Source organism: Melospiza melodia, chromosome 4, assembly GCF_035770615.1.
Source record: "Melospiza melodia melodia isolate bMelMel2 chromosome 4, bMelMel2.pri, whole genome shotgun sequence".
Taxonomy (NCBI): Eukaryota; Metazoa; Chordata; class Aves; order Passeriformes; family Passerellidae; genus Melospiza; species Melospiza melodia.
This window is the reverse complement of record NC_086197.1, coordinates 46,009,183-46,030,707: the sequence shown is the minus strand read 5'-3', so window position 1 is coordinate 46,030,707 and position 21,525 is coordinate 46,009,183.

The window sequence follows — 21,525 nt, the reverse complement described above, 5'->3', positions numbered from 1 at the left end:
TGTGGACCAATAGCTGCCATTCTGATGGAAGCTGTCACTTCTTAACAATAGGCATTCTGTGACTATGTTGACTGCACTTTGGGTGAAGATCCTAACTGGTCTTAGATATACATAGGGAGAAATTTGCTCAGCCAGTGTCAGTCTTAAGCATGCGTATCAGAAGATCTTTCTAGAGCTGGGAATTTTCCCATGAAAGGGATTCAGTTAGGGAAGAGACACTTGTGCCAGAGTTTTACATTCTTCTTGAACACTGCTTAAGGAACTTAGATGCCATGTCCATTTGGATCTCTGTCTGCACAGAACTTTGTCATGCCAGCGCTTTGAAATGCATCTTGAAGAGAATTCACTAGCACAGAATGAAAGAGAGTGGAAGGGGTTGGTGGGGCTAACCAGGCCCAACCCCCCTGCCTAAACCAGGATACCTAGAGCCTCTTGCCCAGGATTCTATCTGGGTGTACTTTTAATGTCTTCAAAGATCCAGGCTCCACAATCTTTCTGGGCAGTCTGTGCCGTGGTTCAGTCACCCTGACAGTAAAGAAACATTTACTGATGTTCAAAGGCAATCTCCTGTATTTCAGTGTGTGCCCACTGCCTCTTGTCTTTTCCCTCAGCATCACTGAAAAGACACTGATTCCCTCCCCTTTGCACTATTGCTTCCATATGTATGTGTGATGCCATGTAGAGGTATGTCAAAAACCTCCCTGAAGCCCAGGCAGATAATATTCCCTTCATCTACCAGTCAAGTTGATTCATCAGAGGAGTTTAAAGTGATGTTCAGCATGAAATTCCCCTGAAAAATCATGCTAACTACATTATTTGGTCATCTGTCATGTGCCTGGCAAGGATTTCCAGGAAGAGCTGCTTCATCAACTTCCTGGGGATAAAAAAGAGGCTGGCTGGTTTGTACTATGGCGAGTCCTCTTAATTGCCTTTTTTGAAGATGGGTGTCATTTGCTAACATCCACTCTTTAGCCTCTGTTGTCGTCTACATCTTAGCAAAACGCTTTTCCACTATGTCTGGCTAGGAAAAACTGTGCCAGCACAGAAAACATCTCCCATCTTGTTCTAGAAGTTGCACGGATGTCTGCCAAGTGTTTGGCAGGAAGAAAAGAAAAGTTGTCCAAAACAGCTTCCAATCGAATGTTCCTGTGATTGGAAAAGTCAGGAGAGTGCAAAGGTACTGTTTTCTATCAGTTGGCAAGGTGCGCACACAATCCCAGTGTTGTACAGCTTGCTTCTTCACCTTCCCGAAGCTGCCGCTCTCGCCGGCTGCCGGAGCCCAAGAAGCGGCTTCTTCGCGCAAAGACGATTGTGCCGCTCACAGTGCTCTCCTTAGCGCGGCTTCTGCCGAAAGACGCCCGGCAGCGGCTCTTACCTCCGGAGAGCATCCTACCTTCGTCTTTCGCGTCTTTTGTAGTCTACATCTTAGCAAAACGCTTTTCCACTATGTCTGGCTAGGAAAAACTGTGCCAGCACAGAAAACATCTCCCATCGTGTTCTAGAAGTTGCACGGATGTCTGCCAAGTGTTTGGCAGGAAGAAAAGAAAAGTTGTCCAAAACAGCTTCCAATCGAATGTTCCTGTGATTGGAAAAGTCAGGAGAGTGCAAAGGTACTGTTTTCTATCAGTTGGCAAGGTGCGCACACAATCCCAGTGTTGTACAGCTTGCTTCTTCACCTTCCCGAAGCTGCCGCTCTCGCCGGCTGCCGGAGCCCAAGAAGCGGCTTCTTCGCGCAAAGACGATTGTGCCGCTCACAGTGCTCTCCTTAGCGCGGCTTCTGCCGAAAGACGCCCGGCAGCGGCTCTTACCTCCGGAGAGCATCCTACCTTCGTCTTTCGCGTCTTTTGTAGTCTACATCTTAGCAAAACGCTTTTCCACTATGTCTGGCTAGGAAAAACTGTGCCAGCACAGAAAACATCTCCCATCGTGTTCTAGAAGTTGCACGGATGTCTGCCAAGTGTTTGGCAGGAAGAAAAGAAAAGTTGTCCAAAACAGCTTCCAATCGAATGTTCCTGTGATTGGAAAAGTCAGGAGAGTGCAAAGGTACTGTTTTCTATCAGTTGGCAAGGTGCGCACACAATCCCAGTGTTGTACAGCTTGCTTCTTCACCTTCCCGAAGCTGCCGCTCTCGCCGGCTGCCGGAGCCCAAGAAGCGGCTTCTTCGCGCAAAGACGATTGTGCCGCTCACAGTGCTCTCCTTAGCGCGGCTTCTGCCGAAAGACGCCCGGCAGCGGCTCTTACCTCCGGAGAGCATCCTACCTTCGTCTTTCGCGTCTTATGTAGTCTACACCTCGGCAAAACGCTTTTCCACTATGTCTGGCTAGGAAAAACTGTGCCAGCACAGAAAACATCTCCCATCGTGTTCTAGAAGTTGCACGGATGTCTGCCAAGTGTTTGGCAGGAAGAAAAGAAAAGTTGTCCAAAACAGCTTCCAATCGAATGTTCCTGTGATTGGAAAAGTCAGGAGAGTGCAAAGGTACTGTTTTCTATCAGTTGGCAAGGTGCGCACACAATCCCAGTGTTGTACAGCTTGCTTCTTCACCTTCCCGAAGCTGCCGCTCTCGCCGGCTGCCGGAGCCCAAGAAGCGGCTTCTTCGCGCAAAGACGATTGTGCCGCTCACAGTGCTCTCCTTAGCGCGGCTTCTGCCGAAAGACGCCCGGCAGCGGCTCTTACCTCCGGAGAGCATCCTACCTTCGTCTTTCGCGTCTTTTGTAGTCTACATCTTAGCAAAACGCTTTTCCACTATGTCTGGCTAGGAAAAACTGTGCCAGCACAGAAAACATCTCCCATCGTGTTCTAGAAGTTGCACGGATGTCTGCCAAGTGTTTGGCAGGAAGAAAAGAAAAGTTGTCCAAAACAGCTTCCAATCGAATGTTCCTGTGATTGGAAAAGTCAGGAGAGTGCAAAGGTACTGTTTTCTATCAGTTGGCAAGGTGCGCACACAATCCCAGTGTTGTACAGCTTGCTTCTTCACCTTCCCGAAGCTGCCGCTCTCGCCGGCTCCCGGAACCGAAGAATCGGCTTGTTCGCGCAAAGACGATTATGCCGCTCACAGGGCTCTCCTTAGCGCGGCTTCTGCCGAAAGACGCCCGGCAGCGGCTCTTAACTCCGGAGAGCATCCTACCTTCGTCTTTCGCGTCTTTTGTAGTCTACATCTTAGCAAAACGCTTCTCCACTATGTCTGGCTAGGAAAAACTGTGCCAGCACAGAAAACATCTCCCATCGTGTTCTAGAAGTTGCACGGATGTCTGCCAAGTGTTTGGCAGGAAGAAAAGAAAAGTTGTCCAAAACAGCTTCCAATCGAATGTTCCTGTGATTGGAAAAGTCAGGAGAGTGCAAAGGTACTGTTTTCTATCAGTTGGCAAGGTGCGCACACAATCCCAGTGTTGTACAGCTTGCTTCTTCACCTTCCCGAAGCTGCCGCTCTCGCCGGCTGCCGGAGCCCAAGAAGCGGCTTCTTCGCGCAAAGACGATTGTGCCGCTCACAGTGCTCTCCTTAGCGCGGCTTCTGCTGAAAGACGCCCGGCAGCGGCTCTTACCTCCGGAGAGCATCCTACCTTCGTCTTTCGCGTCTTATGTAGTCTACACCTCGGCAAAAAGCTTTTCCACTATGTCTGGCTAGGAAAAACTGTGCCAGCACAGAAAACATCTCCCATCGTGTTCTCGAAGTTGCACGGATGTCTGCCAAGTGTTTGGCAGGAAGAAAAGAAAAGTTGTCCAAAACAGCTTCCAATCGAATGTTCATGTGATTGGAAAAGTCAGGAGAGTGCAAAGGTACTGTTTACTATCAGTTGGCAAAGTGCGCACACAATCCCAGTGTTGTACAGCTTGCTTCTTCACCTTCCCGAAGCTGCCGCTCTCGCCGGCTGCCGGAGCCCAAGAAGCGGCTTCTTCGCGCAAAGACGATTGTGCCGCTCACAGGGCTCTCCTTAGCGCGGCTTCTGCCGAAAGACGCCCGGCAGCGGCTCTTACCTCCGGAGAGCATCCTACCTTCGTCTTTCGCGTCTTTTGTAGTCTACATCTTAGCAAAACGCTTTTCCACTATGTCTGGCTAGGAAAAACTGTGCCAGCACAGAAAACATCTCCCATCGTGTTCTAGAAGTTGCACGGATGTCTGCCAAGTGTTTGGCAGGAAGAAAAGAAAAGTTGTCCAAAACAGCTTCCAATCGAATGTTCCTGTGATTGGAAAAGTCAGGAGAGTGCAAAGGTACTGTTTTCTATCAGTTGGCAAGGTGCGCACACAATCCCAGTGTTGTACAGCTTGCTTCTTCACCTTCCCGAAGCTGCCGCTCTCGCCGGCTCCCGGAGCCCAAGAAGCGGCTTCTTCGCGCAAAGACGATTGTGCCGCTCACAGTGCTCTCCTTAGCGCGGCTTCTGCCGAAAGACGCCCGGCAGCGGCTCTTACCTCCGGAGAGCATCCTACCTTCGTCTTTCGCGTCTTTTGTAGTCTACATCTTAGCAAAACGCTTTTCCACTATGTCTGGCTAGGAAAAACTGTGCCAGCACAGAAAACATCTCCCATCGTGTTCTAGAAGTTGCACGGATGTCTGCCAAGTGTTTGGCAGGAAGAAAAGAAAAGTTGTCCAAAACAGCTTCCAATCGAATGTTCCTGTGATTGGAAAAGTCAGGAGAGTGCAAAGGTACTGTTTTCTATCAGTTGGCAAGGTGCGCACACAATCCCAGTGTTGTACAGCTTGCTTCTTCACCTTCCCGAAGCTGCCGCTCTCGCCGGCTCCCGGAACCGAAGAAGCGGCTTCTTCGCGCAAAGACGATTGTGCCGCTCACAGTGCTCTCCTTAGCGCGGCTTCTGCCGAAAGACGCCCGGCAGCGGCTCTTACCTCCGGAGAGCATCCTACCTTCGTCTTTCGCGTCTTATGTAGTCTACACCTCGGCAAAAAGCTTTTCCACTATGTCTGGCTAGGAAAAACTGTGCCAGCACAGAAAACATCTCCCATCGTGTTCTAGAAGTTGCACGGATGTCTGCCAAGTGTTTGGCAGGAAGAAAAGAAAAGTTGTCCAAAACAGCTTCCAATCGAATGTTCCTGTGATTGGAAAAGTCAGGAGAGTGCAAAGGTACTGTTTTCTATCAGTTGGCAAGGTGCGCACACAATCCCAGTGTTGTACAGCTTGCTTCTTCACCTTCCCGAAGCTGCCGCTCTCGCCGGCTGCCGGAGCCCAAGAAGCGGCTTCTTCGCGCAAAGACGATTGTGCCGCTCACAGTGCTCTCCTTAGCGCGGCTTCTGCTGAAAGACGCCCGGCAGCGGCTCTTACCTCCGGAGAGCATCCTACCTTCGTCTTTCGCGTCTTTTGTAGTCTACACCTCGGCAAAAAGCTTTTCCACTATGTCTGGCTAGGAAAAACTGTGCCAGCACAGAAAACATCTCCCATCGTGTTCTCGAAGTTGCACGGATGTCTGCCAAGTGTTTGGCAGGAAGAAAAGAAAAGTTGTCCAAAACAGATTCCAATCGAATGTTCCTGTGATTGGAAAAGTCAGGAGAGTGCAAAGGTACTGTTTTCTATCAGTTGGCAAGGTGCGCACACAATCCCAGTGTTGTACAGCTTGCTTCTTCACCTTCCCGAAGCTGCCGCTCTCGCCGGCTGCCGGAGCCCAAGAAGTGGCTTCTTCGCGCAAAGACGATTGTGCCGCTCACAGTGGTCCCCTTAGCGCGGCTTCTGCCGAAAGACGCCCGGCAGCGGCTCTTACCTCCTGAGAGTGGCAGCTTCGGGAAGGTGAAGAAGCAAGCTGTACAACACTGGGATTGTGTGCGCACCTTGCCAACTGATAGAAAACAGTACCTTTGCACTCTCCTGACTCTTCCAATCACAGGAACATTCGATTGGAAGCTGTTTTGGACAACTTTTCTTTTCTTCCTGCCAAACACTTGGCAGACATCCGTGCAACTTCTAGAAAACGATGGGAGATGTTTTCTGGGCTGGCACGGTTTTTCCTAGCCAGACATAGTGGAAAAGCGTTTTGCTAAGATGTAGACTACATAAGACGCGAAAGACGAAGGTAGGATGCTCTCCGGAGGTAAGAGCCGCTGCCGGGCGTCTTTCGGCAGAAGCCGCGCTAAGGAGAGCCCTGTGAGCGGCACAATCGTCTTTGCGCGAAGAAGCCGCTTCTTCGGTTCCGGGAGCCGGCGAGAGCGGCAGCTTCGGGAAGGTGAAGAAGCAAGCTGTACAACACTGGGATTGTGTGCGCACCTTGCCAACTGATAGAAAACAGTACCTTTGCACTCTCCTGACTTTTCCAATCACAGGAACATTCGATTGGAAGCTGTTTTGGACAACTTTTCTTTTCTTCCTGTCAAACACTTGGCAGACATCCGTGCAACTTCTAGAACACGATGGGAGATGTTTTCTGTGCTGGCACAGTTTTTCCTAGCCAGACATAGTGGAAAAGCGTTTTGCCGAGGTGTAGACTACAAAAGACGCGAAAGACGAAGGTAGGATGCTCTCCGGAGGTAAGAGCCGCTGCCGGGCGTCTTTCGGCAGAAGCCGCGCTAAGGAGAGCCCTGTGAGCGGCACAATCGTCTTTGCGCGAAGAAGCCGCTTCTTGGGCTCCGGCAGCCGGCGAGAGCGGCAGCTTCGGGAAGGTGAAGAAGCAAGCTGTACAACACTGGGATTGTGTGCGCACCTTGCCAACTGATAGAAAACAGTACCTTTGCACTCTCCTGACTTTTCCAATCACAGGAACATTCGATTGGAAGCTGTTTTGGACAACTTTTCTTTTCTTCCTGCCAAACACTTGGCAGACATCCGTGCAACTTCTAGAACACGATGGGAGATGTTTTCTGTGCTGGCACAGTTTTTCCTAGCCAGACATAGTGGAAAAGCTTTTTGCCGAGGTGTAGACTACATAAGACGCGAAAGACGAAGGTAGGATGCTCTCCGGAGGTAAGAGCCGCTGCCGGGCGTCTTTCGGCAGAAGCCGCGCTAAGGAGAGCACTGTGAGCGGCACAATCGTCTTTGCGCGAAGAAGCCGCTTCTTCGGTTCCGGGAGCCGGCGAGAGCGGCAGCTTCGGGAAGGTGAAGAAGCAAGCTGTACAACACTGGGATTGTGTGCGCACCTTGCCAACTGATAGAAAACAGTACCTTTGCACTCTCCTGACTTTTCCAATCACAGGAACATTCGATTGGAAGCTGTTTTGGACAACTTTTCTTTTCTTCCTGCCAAACACTTGGCAGACATCCGTGCAACTTCTAGAACACGATGGGAGATGTTTTCTGTGCTGGCACAGTTTTTCCTAGCCAGACATAGTGGAGAAGCGTTTTGCTAAGATGTAGACTACAAAAGACGCGAAAGACGAAGGTAGGATGCTCTCCGGAGGTAAGAGCCGCTGCCGGGCGTCTTTCGGCAGAAGCCGCGCTAAGGAGAGCCCTGTGAGCGGCACAATCGTCTTTGCGCGAAGAAGCCGCTTCTTCGGTTCCGGGAGCCGGCGAGAGCGGCAGCTTCGGGAAGGTGAAGAAGCAAGCTGTACAACACTGGGATTGTGTGCGCACCTTGCCAACTGATAGAAAACAGTACCTTTGCACTCTCCTGACTTTTCCAATCACAGGAACATTCGATTGGAAGCTGTTTTGGACAACTTTTCTTTTCTTCCTGCCAAACACTTGGCAGACATCCGTGCAACTTCTAGAACAAGATGGGAGATGTTTTCTGTGCTGGCACAGTTTTTCCTAGCCAGACATAGTGGAAAAGCGTTTTGCTAAGATGTAGACGGCAACAGAGGCTAAAGAGTGGATGTTAGCAAATGACACCCATCTTCAAAAAAGGCAATTAAGAGGACTCGCCATAGTACAAACCAGCCAGCCTCTTTTTTATCCCCAGGAAGTTGATGAAGCAGCTCTTCCTGGAAATCCTTGCCAGGCACATGACAGATGACCAAATAATGTAGTTAGCATGATTTTTCAGGGGAATTTCATGCTGAACATCACTTTAAACTCCTCTGATGAATCAACTTGACTGGTAGATGAAGGGAATATTATCTGCCTGGGCTTCAGGGAGGTTTTTGACATACCTCTACATGGCATCACACATACATATGGAAGCAATAGTGCAAAGGGGAGGGAATCAGTGTCTTTTCAGTGATGCTGAGGGAAAAGACAAGAGGCAGTGGGCACACACTGAAATACAGGAGATTGCCTTTGAACATCAGTAAATGTTTCTTTACTGTCAGGGTGACTGAACCACGGCACAGACTGCCCAGAAAGATTGTGGAGCCTGGATCTTTGAAGACATTAAAAGTACACCCAGATAGAATCCTGGGCAAGAGGCTCTAGGTATCCTGGTTTAGGCAGGGGGGTTGGGCCTGGTTAGCCCCACCAACCCCTTCCACTCTCTTTCATTCTGTGCTAGTGAATTCTCTTCAAGATGCATTTCAAAGCGCTGGCATGACAAAGTTCTGTGCAGACAGAGATCCAAATGGACATGGCATCTAAGTTCCTTAAGCAGTGTTCAAGAAGAATGTAAAACTCTGGCACAAGTGTCTCTTCCCTAACTGAATCCCTTTCATGGGAAAATTCCCAGCTCTAGAAAGATCTTCTGATACGCATGCTTAAGACTGACACTGGCTGAGCAAATTTCTCCCTATGTATATCTAAGACCAGTTAGGATCTTCACCCAAAGTGCAGTCAACATAGTCACAGAATGCCTGTTGTTAAGAAGTGACAGCTTCCATCAGAATGGCAGCTATTGGTCCACAAAATGGATTAATGGATGGGAATTATCTACGTGGGTTAAAAACAAAAATAAAGAGTTGGTCTTTATTTATCAATTTCATGGCAATATTGATAAGGGAAGAAAAAGATCTAAGTCCTTGACTTTCTGGACTCGAGGAAAGATTTTAAAAATTCCTTGTAAAAATGTATGATCACAATCAGACTATTGAAACCATTTTAGTTGGGAACAAAGTTCCAAAATTGTCTAGATAGTGGCAAAGAAGCCAAGAAAATAGGAAAGAAACAAAAAGAGAGCAAAAGAGTCAGCTTCAGTGTACAAGCTCGTTCTAGAAGTAGTCTGCTGGGAAAAGGAACCCCCAGCTAAATTTCCAATGTATTCCTGCGCTTGATTCAGTAACTGGTCAATGTAAAAACCAATCCTTTTGTACAACTTCTTCCAGCAACAAAAACTCCAACAGGTTGACACTACCATCATGCCTGTTCCAGACATATTTAAAAGAGAAATGATGATTTTCTTGAAAACCTACTTACATAAAAGTTGCAAGATGGTGGAGGGATTCCCACATCCTCCTTCCTCCATCTGGCTTGAAAGTATATTTGATAAAATATGCAACAAAGCACATGATTTATAAGGGAGAGTCAAATGGATGATTTGGGAATCGATCTCTTGTTGATAGTAAACTTCATATCCACTCGGTGTGACCTTTTTAAAACAAAATGTGGAGCTGAGGCATGAATCTGCCACAACAATTGTAAAGCAAACATACACACTCCCCTTCATATGCCCCCCCCTCCACACACACCTAGGCACACACAGAGATCAGCATAGCAGATCATGAACACCTTGGAAAAGACTGAAATGCTAAATGCCTCTCTTGATGGGCAAAAGAGCTGGTGCAGTAATTCAAATGCCTGGTACAAAAATTCTGTTTAATATTTAGCTCCTATTTAAAACACAGCTTTTCATTTCATTCTATTTACAGAATATTTTCATTTCATTTGTTTCTTTAAAATTACTTAGTTCTCACCTGTTGTATGTCTAGGAATATTTTCTTCCAAAAATAGAAAAAAATAGATGATATCTTTTCAGCAGAAAACATTGGTTGATACAATTTTAAACCATCATGATATGGAAGAATTCTTCTGTCCCTCTCGAAGGTGGAAGAAGCATTTGGATCACAGATCATCTACAATGAAATACTTGACATGTTTAAGATGCTTTCAATCAATTTTGATCGTCAATTGCTTATTTGTTGTAAACAGTAATTTTTCAGTGAAGGGAAAGTGTGTGTGGTATATCTACATGATATGTTCAAAGGCAGTTCCTACTAATGGCCAGGCTGAATTCCAGTAAATAATGTCCCGAATGATATTTTGCCGCCTTCTTTGGCACTTCATGAAATCTTACCCCGATGAAGTGCTGAAACAAAGAGATTTTCTCTTAGAGAGTGTCTCATGTTGTAACCTATCCCATGGATTTTATGCTGTAATTCTTATCTCTTTTAAAATTTACTATCTTCTGTACAGTTTTCATGAAACTTTCTGTTACAGTAGTGAATAGCACAGATAAATGTCATTTTGTACAACTTTGAATTTACCCCAAGAGCTGAGAGAAAACTTGATCCTATACTTCAATCCGAGTTTCTTCTATAGTCCGACTTTGTTTCTCTACCATCAAGCTTCTCCTTTGTTGCTGCTCCAAGCCCCGTCCAAGGTGACCTTGAATACTTTCAGGGATGGGACACCCACAACTTCTCTGGGCAACCTGTTCCAGTGTTCCAGCACTCCCACAGTAAAAAAGGCCTTCCTTTCATCTAATATGTGTAGGAAATCATAAATCTAGGCATAGAAGCTTGGAGTGCAAATTTGAAATTCTTTGGATTTGAAGCACATTTTATATGAATACTGACTTACAGATGACTAAAAGATGTTGATGGGCATTTGAGCTGACAAGTTTTGAAAAAGTGCACGGAAATTAAAATTGAAACCACTAAAATTAAAAACTCCTTGCCATTTTCTTTTTCCTCTCCTATTCAAAATTGCATATGTCAGATATCAGTGCTTCATGCAAACCTCTCAGATGCTCTCAGAGAAAAAGCTTTTCTTTCAGACTAAGTTGCGGTTGACGTAGAACACTAGCAGGAGTGAAAGATTTTCTGGGCATCGGGGCAGCCCGTTCTCCTTGGATTTGTGTGCAGAATGCATTTTATCCAAACTGGAAAATAGATCCCAGCTCTGTTCTATTCATCATTCTTACTTCATCAGGCCAGAAGATTCTGTGAAAAGTAGCCTGTGGACCTTGAAGACAGCGCATGTGAACCAGATGAGAGGTGATAGAGAAGTTGAGGGAGAGAAGAAAGAGCATGAGGCTGAAACCAGAAAGTATTTCTCCACGTGATCATGGAAGATTGCAGGAGCCACTTGGTACTATCAAACCAGCCCAACTTGGCACTGGTGCCACCTTGGGTCTGGGAGCCATGTTGCATATCGTGCATTTTAAGGAGCCAGCTGGCCACACCCAGCCATATGCCCCCAAACACAAACCAAGGCCCTTTTCTCTGGCAAACAAAACTCAGCTGCCCTGCTTCTGGATGGCAGATTGCAGGAACCACTTGGTACTATCAAACCAGCCCAACTTGGCACTGGTGCCACCATGGGTCTGGTCACCATCCTGCCTATTGTAGCTTTTCAGGAGCCAGCCGGTCACTCTCAGCCATAGGCCCCCAAACACAAACCTCGGCCCGTTTCCCTGGCAAACAAAAGTAAGCTGCCCCGCTTCTGGATGGCAGATTGCAGGAGCTACTTAGTACTATCAAATCAGCCCGACTTGGCACAGGTGCCACCTTGGATCTGGGAACCATCCTGTGTATCGTGGATTTTCAGGGGCCACCCAGCCACTCTCAGCCATATGCCCCCAAAAACAAACCACGGACCTTTTCTCTGGCAAACAAAACTCAACTGCCCCTCTTCTGGATGGCAAATTTTAGGACGCACTTTGTACTACGAAAACCGCCCGACGTGGCACTGGTGCCACCTTGTGTCAGGGAACCATCCTGCATATCGAGCTTTTTAAGGAGCCAGCCGGCCAGGCCCAGCCATATACCCCCAAAAACAAACCACGGACCATTTCTCATGGAAACAAAAATCCGCTGCCCCGCGTCTGGATGGCAGATTGCAGGAGCCACTTTGCACCATCAAACCAGCCCGACTTGGCACTGGTGCCACCTTGGGTCTGGGAACAATCCTGCGTATCGTACATATTCAGGAACCAGCCGAACACTCCCAGCCACAGGCCCCCAAACACAAACAACGGCCCATTTCCCTGGCAAACAAAACTCAGCTGCCCCGCTTCTGGATGGCAGTTTGCAGGAGCCACTTGGGACTATCAAACCAGCCCGACTTGGCACTGGTGCCACCTTGGGTCTGGGAACCATCCTGCGTATGGTGGATTCTAAGGAGCCAGCCGGCCACTGCCAGCCACAGGCCCCCAACAAAAACCACGGCCCTTTTTTCTGGCAAACAAAACTTAGCTGCCTCACTTCTGGATGGCAGATTGCAGGAGTCACTTGGTGTAATCAAACCAGCCCGACTTGGCACTGGTGTCACCTTGGGTCTGGGAACCATCCTGCGTATCGTGGATTCTAAGGAGCCAGCCGGCCACTCCCAGCCACAGGCCCCCAAACAAAATCAACGGCGCTGTTCCCTGGAAAACAAAACACGCCTGCCAACTTTTTGATGGAGTTTGCAGGAGCCACTTGGTACTATCAAACCAGCCCGTCTTGGCACTGGTGCCACCTTGGGTCTGGGAAACATCCTGCGTATCGTGGATTCTTAGGAGCCAGCCGGCCACTCCTAGCCACAGGCCCCCAGACAAAAACCTAGGCCTATTTCTCTGGCAAACAAAAGTAAGCTGCCCCGCTTCTGGATGGCAGATTGCAGGAGACACTTGGTACTATCAAACCAGCCCAACTTGGCACTGGTGCCACCTTGGATCTGGGAACCATGCTGTGTATCGTGGATATTCAGGGGCCAGCCGGCCACTCTCAGACATATGTCCCCAAACAGAAACCTCGGCCCGTTTCTCTGGCAAACAAAACTCAACTGCCCCTCTTCTGGAGGGCAAATTGCAGGATGAACTTGATACTAAAACCGCAGGCCGACTTGGTAGTGGTGACACCTTGGACCTGGGAACCATCATGCGTATCGAGCATTTTAAGGAGCCAGCCGGCCACTCCCAGCAATATGCCCCCAAAAACAATCCACGGAATTTTCCTCTGGCAAACAAAAATCAGCTGCCCCGCTTCTGGATGGCAGATTGCAGGAGCCACTTTGCACCATCAAACCAGCCCGACTTGGCACTGGTGCCACCTTGCATCTGGGAACCATGCTGCCTAGCGTGGATTTTCAGGAGCCAGCCGGCCACTCTCAGCCATAGGCCCCCAAACAAAACCCACGGCCCGTTTCCCTGGCAAACAAAATTAAGCTGCCCCGCTTCTGGATGGCAGATTGCAGGACGAACTTGGTAGTATCAAACCAGCCCGACTTGGCACTGGTGCCACCTTGGGTCTGGGAACCATCCTGCGTATTGTGGGTTCAAAGGAGCCAGCCGTCCACTGCCAGCCACAGGCCCCCAAATACAAACAACGGCGCTTTTCCCTGGAAAACAAAACTCGCCTGACAACTTTTTGATGGCAGATTGCAGGAGCCACTTGGTACTATCAAATCAGCCCAACTTGGCACTGGTGCCACCATGGGTCTGGTCACCATCCTGCCTATCGTAGCTTTTCAGGAGCCAGCCGGTCACTCTCAGCCATAGGCCCCCAAACACAAACCTCGGCCCGTTTCCCTGGCAAACAAAAGTAAGCTGCCCCGCTTCTGGATGGCAGATTGCAGGAGCTACTTAGTACTATCAAATCAGCCCGACTTGGCACAGGTGCCACCTTGGATCTGGGAACCATCCTGTGTATCGTGGATTTTCAGGGGCCACCCAGCCACTCTCAGCCATATGCCCCCAAAAAGAAACCACGGACCTTTTCTCTGGCAAACAAAACTCAACTGCCCCTCTTCTGGATGGCAAATTTTAGGACGCACTTTGTACTACGAAAACCGCCCGACGTGGCACTGGTGCCACCTTGTGTCAGGGAACCATCCTGCATATCGAGCTTTTTAAGGAGCCAGCCGGCCAGGCCCAGCCATATACCCCCAAAAACAAACCACGGACCATTTCTCATGGAAACAAAAATCCGCTGCCCCGCGTCTGGATGGCAGATTGCAGGAGCCACTTTGCACCATCAAACCAGCCCGACTTGGCACTGGTGCCACCTTGGGTCTGGGAACAATCCTGCGTATCGTACATATTCAGGAACCAGCCGAACACTCCCAGCCACAGGCCCCCAAACACAAACAACGGCCCATTTCCCTGGCAAACAAAACTCAGCTGCCCCGCTTCTGGATGGCAGTTTGCAGGAGCCACTTGGGACTATCAAACCAGCCCGACTTGGCACTGGTGCCACCTTGGGTCTGGGAACCATCCTGCGTATGGTGGATTCTAAGGAGCCAGCCGGCCACTCCCAGCCACAGGCCCCCAACAAAAACCACGGCCCTTTTTTCTGGCAAACAAAACTTAGCTGCCTCACTTCTGGATGGCAGATTGCAGGAGCCACTTGGTGTAATCAAACCAGCCCGACTTGGCACTGGTGCCACCTTGGGTCTGGGAACCATCCTGCGTATCGTGGATTCTAAGGAGCCAGCCGGCCACTCCCAGCCACAGGCCCCCAAACAAAATCAACGGCGCTGTTCCCTGGAAAACAAAACACGCCTGCCAACTTTTTGATGGAGTTTGCAGGAGCCACTTGGTACTATCAAACCAGCCCGACTTGGCACTGGTGCCACCTTGGGTCTGGGAAACATCCTGCGTATCGTGGATTCTTAGGAGCCAGCCGGCCACTCCTAGCCACAGGCCCGCAGACAAAAACCTAGGCCTATTTCTCTGGCAAACAAAAGTAAGCTGCCCCGCTTCTGGATGGCAGATTGCAGGAGACACTTGGTACTATCAAACCAGCCCAACTTGGCACTGGTGCCACCTTGGATCTGGGAACCATGCTGTGTATCGTGGATATTCAGGGGCCAGCCGGCCACTCTCAGCCATATGTCCCCAAACAGAAACCTCGGCCCGTTTCTCTGGCAAACAAAACTCAACTGCCCCTCTTCTGGATGGCAAATTGCAGGATGAACTTGATACTAAAACCGCAGGCCGACTTGGTAGTGGTGACACCTTGGACCTGGGAACCATCATGCGTATCGAGCATTTTAAGGAGCCAGCCGGCCACTCCCAGCAATATGCCCCCAAAAACAATCCACGGAATTTTTCTCTGGCAAACAAAAATCAGCTGCCCCGCTTCTGGATGGCAGATTGCAGGAGCCACTTTGCACCATCAAACCAGCCCGACTTGGCACTGGTGCCACCTTGCATCTGGGAACCATGCTGCCTAGCGTGGATTTTCAGGAGCCAGCCGGCCACTCTCAGCCATAGGCCCCCAAACAAAACCCACGGCCCGTTTCCCTGGCAAACAAAATTAAGCTGCCCCGCTTCTGGATGGCAGATTGCAGGACGCACTTGGTAGTATCAAACCAGCCCGACTTGGCACTGGTGCCACCTTGGGTCTGGGAACCATCCTGCCTGTCGTGGATTCTAAGGAGCCAGCCGGCCACTCCCAGCCACAGGCCCCCAAATACAAACAACGGCGCTTTTCCCTGGAAAACAAAACTCGCCTGACAACTTTTTGATGGCAGATTGCAGGAGCCACTTGGTACTATCAAATCAGCCCAACTTGGCACTGGTGCCACCATGGGTCTGGTCACCATCCTGCCTATCGTAGCTTTTCAGGAGCCAGCCGGTCACTCCCAGCCATAGGTCCCCAGTCACAAACCTCGGCCCTTTTCCCTGGCAAACAAAAGTAAGCTGCCCCGCTTCTGGATGGCAGATTGCAGGAGCCACTTGGTACTATCAAACCAGCCCAACTTGGCACTGGTGCCACCTCTGGTCTGGGAACCATGCTGCGTAACACAGATTCTAAGGCGCCAGTCGGCCACTCCCAGCCACAAGCCCCCAAACACAAACAACGGCGCTATTCTCTGGCAAACAAAACTCCACTGCCCCTCTTCTGGATGGCAAATTGCAGGACGCACTTGGTACTATAAAAACAGCCCGACTTGGCACTGGTGCCACCTTGCATCTGGGAACCATCCTGCGTATCGATCTTTTTAATGAGACAGCCGGCCACTCCCAGCCACATGCCCCCAAACACAACCCACGGCCCTTTTCTCTGGCAAACAAAACTCAACTGCACCGCTTCTGGATGGCAGATTGCAGGAGCCACTTGGTACTATCAAACCAGCCCGACTTGGCACTGGTGCCACCTTGGGTCTGGGAACCATCCTGCGTATCGTGGATTCTAAGGAGCCAGCCGGCCACTCCCAGCCACAGGCCCCCAAACAAAATCAACGGCGCTGTTCCCTGGAAAACAAAACACGCCTGCCAACTTTTTGATGGAGTTTGCAGGAGCCACTTGGTACTATCAAACCAGCCCGACTTGGCACTGGTGCCACCTTGGGTCTGGGAAACATCCTGCGTATCGTGGATTCTTAGGAGCCAGCCGGCCACTCCCAGCCACAGGCCCCCAGACAAAAACCTAGGCCTATTTCTATGGCAAACAAAAGTAAGCTGCCCCGCTTCTGGATGGCAGATTGCAGGAGACACATGGTACTATCAAACCAGCCCAACTTGGCACTGGTGCCACCATGGGTCTGGTCACCATCCTGCCTATTGTAGCTTTTCAGGAGCCAGCCGGTCACTCCCAGCCATAGGTCCCCAGTCACAAACCTCGGCCCGTTTCCCTGGCAAACAAAAGTAAGCTGCCCCACTTCTGGATGGCAGATTGCAGGAGCCACTTGGTACTATCAAACCAGCCCAACTTGGCACTGGTGCCACCTCTGGTCTGGGAACCATGCTGCGTAACACAGATTCTAAGGCGCCAGTCGGCCACTCCCAGCCACAAGCCCCCAAACACAAACAACGGCGCTATTCTCTGGCAAACAAAACTCCACTGCCCCTCTTCTGGATGGCAAATTGCAGGACGCACTTGGTACTATAAAAACAGCCCGACTTGGCACTGGTGCCACCTTGGGTCTGGGAACCATCCTGCGTATCGATCTTTTTAATGAGACAGCCGGCCACTCCCAGCCATATGCCCCCAAACACAACCCACGGCCCTTTTCTCTGGCAAACAAAACTCAACTGCACCGCTTCTGGATGGCAGATTGCAGGAGCCACTTGGTACTATCAAACCAGCCCGACTTGGCACTGGTGCCACCTTGGGTCTGGGAACCATCCAGCCTATCGTGGATTTTAAGGAGCCAGCCGGCTACTCCCAGCCACAGGCCCCCAACAAAAACCACGGCCCTTTTTTCTGGCAAACAAAACTTAGCTGCCTCACTTCTGGATGGCAGATTGCAGGAGCCACTTGGTGTAATCAAACCAGCCCGACTTGGCACTGGTGCCACCTTGGGTCTGGGAACCATCCTGCGTATCGTGGATTCTAAGGAGCCAGCCGGCCACTCCCAGCCACAGGTCCCCAAACAAAATCAACGGCGCTGTTCCCTGGAAAACAAAACACGCCTGCCAACATTTTGATGGAGTTTGCAGGAACCACTTGGTACTATCAAACCAGCCCGACTTGGCACTGGTGCCACCTTGGGTCTGGGAAACATCCTGCGTATCGTGGATTCTAAGGAGCCAGCCGGCCACTCCTAGCCACAGGCCCCCAGACAAAAACCTAGGCCTATTTCTCTGGCAAACAAAAGTAAGCTGCCCCGCTTCTGGATGGCAGATTGCAGGAGACACTTGGGACTATCAAACCAGCCCAACTTGGCAGTGGTGCCACCTTGGATCTGGGAACCATGCTGTGTATCGTGGATATTCAGGGGCCACCCGGCCACTCTCAGCCATATGTCCCCAAACAGAAACCTCGGCCCGTTTCTCTGGCAAACAAAACTCAACTGCCCCTCTTCTGGATGGCAAATTGCAGGATGAACTTGACACTAAAACCGCAGGCCGACTTGGTAGTGGTGACACCTTGGGCCTGGGAACCATCATGCGTATCGAGCATTTTAAGGAGCCAGCCGGCCACTCCCAGCAATATGCCCCCAAAAACAATCCACGGAATTTTTCTCTGGCAAACAAAAATCAGCTGCCCCGCTTCTGGATGGCAGATTGCAGGAGCCACTTTGCATCATCAAACCAGCCCGACTTGGCACTGGTGCCACCTTGCATCTGGGAACCATGCTGCCTAGCGTGGATTTTCAGGAGCCAGCCGGCCACTCTCAGCCATAGGCCCCCATACAAAACCCACGGCCCGTTTCCCTGGCAAACAAAATTAAGCTGCCCCGCTTCTGGATGGCAGATTGCAGGACGCACTTGGTAGTATCAAACCAGCCCGACTTGGCACTGGTGCCACCTTGGGTCTGGGAACCATGCTGCGTATCATGGATTTTCAGGAGCCAGCCGTCCACTGCCAGCCACAGGCCCCGAAACACAAACAACAGCCTTTTTCTCTGGCAAACAAAATTCAGCTGCCCCGCTTCTGGATGGCAGATTGCAGGAACCACTTGGTACTAACAAACCAGCCCGACTTGGCACTGGTGCCACCTTGGGTCTGGGAACCATCCTGCGTATCGTGGATTCTAAGGAGCCAGCTGGCCACTCCCAGCCACAGGCCCCCAAACACACACAACGGTGCTTTTCCCTGGAAAACAAAACTCGCCTGCCAAACATTTGATGGCAGATTGCAGGAGCCACTTTGCACCATCAAACCAGCCCAACTTGGCACTGGTGCCACCTCTGGTCTGGGAACCATCCTGCGTATCGTGGGTTCTAAGGAGCCAGCTGGCCACTCCCAGCCACAGGCCCCCAAACACAAACAACGGCGCTTTTCCCTGGAAAACAAAACTCGCCTGCCAACATTTTGATGGCAGATTGCCGGAGCCACTTGGTACTATCAAACCAGCCCAACTTGGCACTGGTGCCACCATGGGTCTGGTCACCATCCTGCCTATCATAGCTTTTCAGGAGCCAGTCGGTCACTCCCAGCCATAGGCCCCCAGACACAAACCTCGGCCCGTTTCCCTGGCAAACAAAAGTAAGCTGCCCCGCTTCTGCATGGCAGATTGCAGGAGCTATTTAGTACTATCAAACCAGCCCGACTTGGCACTGGTGACACCTCTGGTCTGGGAACCATCCTGCCTATCGTGGATTTTCAGGGGCCAGCCGGCCACTCTCAGCCATATGCCCCCAAAAACACAAACCACGGCCCTTTTCTCTGGCAAACAAAACTCAACTGCCCCTCTTCTGGATGGCAAATTTTAGGACGCACTTTGTACTACGAAAACCGCCCGACGTGGCACTGGTGCCACCTTGTGTCAGGGAACCATCCTGCATATCGAGCTTTTTAAGGGGCCAGCCGGCCACGCCCAGCCATATACCCCCAAAAATAAACTACGGACCATTTCTCATGGAAACAAAAATCCGCTGCCCCGCGTCTGGATGGCAGATTGCAGGAGCCACTTTGCACCATCAAACCAGCCCGACTTGGCACTGGTGCCACCTTGGGTCTGGGAACAATCCTGCATATCGTGGATTCTAAGGAGCCAGCCGGCCACTCCCAGCCACAGGCCCCCAAACACAAACAACGGCGCTTTTCCCTGGAAAACAAAACTCGCCTGCCAGCTTTTTGATGGCAGATTGCAGGAGCCACTTGGTACTATCAAATCATCCCAACTTGGCACTGGTGCCACTATGGGTCTGGGAACCATCCTGCCTATTGTAGCATTTCAGGAGCCAGCCGGTCACTCCCAGCCATAGTCCCCCAGACACAAACCTCGGACCGTTTCCCTGGCAAACAAAATTTGGCTGCCCCGATTCTGGATGGCAGATTGCAGGAGCCACTTGGTAGTGTCAAAGCAGCCCGACTTGGCACTGGTGCCACCTTGGGTCTGGGAACCATCCTGCGTATCGTGGATTCTAAGCAGCCACCCGGCCACTCTGAGCCACAGGCGCCCAAACACAAACAACGGCGCTTTTCCCTGGAAAACAAAACTCGCCTGCCAACATTTTGATGGCAGATTGCAGGAGCCACATGGTACTATCAAACCAGCCCAACTTGGCACTGGTGCCACCATGGGTCTGGTCACCATCCTGCCTATCGTAGCTTTTCAGGAGCCAGCCGGTCACTCCCAGCCATAGACCCCCAGACACAAACCTCGGCCCGTTTCCCTGGAAAACAAAAGTAAGCTGCCCCGATTCTGGATGGCAGATTGCAGGAGCCACTTGGTACTATCAAACCAGCCCAACTTGGCACTGGTGCCACCATGGGTCTGGTAAACATCCTGCCTATCGTAGCTTTTCAGGAGCCAGCCGGTCACTCCCTGCCATAGGCCCCCAGACACAAACCTCGGCCCGTTTCTCTGGCAAACAAAAGTAAGCTGCCCCGCTTCTGGATGGCAGATTACAGCAGCCACATGGTACTATCAAACCAGGCCAACATGGCACTGGTGCCACCTTGGCTCTGGGAACCATCCTGCCTATCGTGGATTTTCAGGGGCCAGCCGGCCACTCTCAGCCATATGCCCCCAAACACATACCACGGCCCTTTGCTCTGGCAAACAAAACTCACCTGCCCCTCTTCTGGATGGCAAATTGCAGGACGCACTTGGTACTACGAAAACAGCCCGACTTGGCAGTGATGCCACCTTGGGTCAGGGAACAATCCTGCGTATCGATCTTTTTAAGGAGCCAGCCGGCCACGTCCAGCCATATACCCCCAAAAAAAAACCACGGAACTTTTCTCCAGCAAACAAAAATCCGCTGCCCCGCGTCTGAATGGCAGATTTCAGGAGCTATTTAGTATTATCAAACCAGCCCGACTTGGCACTGGTGCCACCATGAGTCTGGTAACCATCCTGCCTATCGTAGCTTTTCAGTAGCCAGCCGGTCACTCCCAGCCATAGGCCCCCAGACACAAACCTCGGCCCGTTTCCCTGGGAAACAAAAGTAAGCTGACCCGCTTCTGGATGGCAGATTGCAGGAGCCACTTGGTACTATCAAACCAGCCCAACTTGGCACTGGTGCCACCTTGGCTCTGGGAACCATCCTGCGTATCCTGGGTTCAAAGGAGGCAGCCGGCCACTCCCAGCCACAGGCCTCTAAACAAGAACAACGGCGCTTTTCCCTGGAAAACAAAAGTCGCCTGACAACTTTTTGATGGCAGATTGCAGGAGCCACTTGGTACTATCAAACCAGCCCAACTTGGCACTGGTGCCACCATGGGTCTGGTCACCATCCTGCCTATCGTAGCTTTTCAGGAGCCAGCCGCTCACTCCCAGCCATAGGCCCCCAGACAAATATCTCGGCCCGTTTCCCTGGCAAACAAAAGTAAGCTGCCCCGCTTCTGGATGGCATATTGCAGGAGCCACATGGTACTATCAAACCAGGCCAATAAGGCACTGGTGCCACCTCTGGTCTGGGAACCATCCTGCGTATCGTGGATTGTAAGGAGCCAGCTGGCCACTCCCAGCCACAGGCCCCCAAACACAAACAACGGTGCTTTTCCCTGGAAAACAAAACTCACCTGCCAACTTTTTGATGGCAGATTGCAGGAGCCACTTGGTACTATCAAACCAGCCCAACTTGGCACTGGTGCCACCATGGGTCTGGTCACCATCCTGCCTATCGTAGCTTTTCAGGAGCCAGCCGGTCACTCCCAGCCATAGGCCCCCAGACACAAAGC